The following is a 1,224-nucleotide window of genomic DNA, read 5'->3' as shown; positions in this document are numbered from 1 at the left end:
AACACTAGCCGAAAATCGATGTCATCGGACGTGGCTGGCTGGCTGGCTGGTTGTGTCTGTGGCTCGGGACGAATTTAGAAGCACTTTTCTTCCTAGCAGCCACGACGCGATCTTACGTAATCCACGAGCGACGAAATCTAACGACGAAACCTAAACAAAGTTGCGAACCACGAACGGCTACTTCCGAAGTGGGACGATGGAAATATTTTTGGGATAATCCGACGATTTCGTCGATCATCACGGAGCGAAATCGGAAGCTTTTTTTTTTTTCGATTCAGCGAGACGAATCGAAGAGGAGGGAGAGATGATCCTCGTTTGAGAGATCGTTTGTGTAGAATTATGTACAACGTACCGAACGATTTTCTCTACCTGCTTGAGCAACAGTTAACAACAGATAGGTAGAGAAAGAGAAAAAGATAGATAGATAGAGAGAATGGTAGAAAATGAAACGAAAAAAGAAAAGAAAAGAAAAGAAACGTAACGTGAATGAACTCAAAAGCCAGCCAAGTGCCAAACAGAGTAACACTCGTCGATTGCTCGCTAGCAACGTACTGGAAATTCCGACAAGTAGCGCCAGTCCAACAATTCGCGGCTTATCGTATGCATCACCCGAGACACCCGTTCGTGACACCCTTGCAACCCCCGAGACACGATCGATCTTGGTCGAGACTTGGTCGAAGATATTTCGGTCGAGAAAAAAAAAAAAAAGAACGAGTATTTCAAGAAAAAGAAGAAGAAGAAGAAGAAAGAGGAAAAAAGAGAACGACCTCGAGAAAGCTCCGTCCACGCGTCCGTTGTCGAGCGACTTATATACCCAGGGTACACATCTTTCTCGCGGCTTTCGTTCGGATAGCACACAACACGTGACCTCGCGCCACGTGGAGTGAAGNCCCACGGTGCGCGTCCACGGTGGTTCGCGCCACTGTCAGTCGCGATCGAACCATCGCGACGCACGGTCCATCACCCGTACGATATCTCACCAAATCCTTCGAAGGGATGGAGGATAAATGGAAAACGGAGGCGTCCATTTTGATCAACCATTCGAAGAACGCCTCGAAGAAACGCGATCGTGAAAGGGTGGTCAGAATCGGGGTGAGGACGTTCTTCTGCAAAACGTGGGAACACGATAAGTCGAAGAAAAAGAAGAAACAGAAGAAGAAGAAGAAGAAGAAGAATTTGACGGAAGGGGGGGAGATAAAGAGAGAAAAGGTCTCGCGGTATCGG

Source organism: Apis dorsata, unplaced genomic scaffold (assembly GCF_000469605.1).
Source record: "Apis dorsata unplaced genomic scaffold, Apis dorsata 1.3 scaffold_265, whole genome shotgun sequence".
NCBI classification, from domain to species: domain Eukaryota; kingdom Metazoa; phylum Arthropoda; class Insecta; order Hymenoptera; family Apidae; genus Apis; species Apis dorsata.
Note: the sequence above shows the minus strand (reverse complement) of the source record.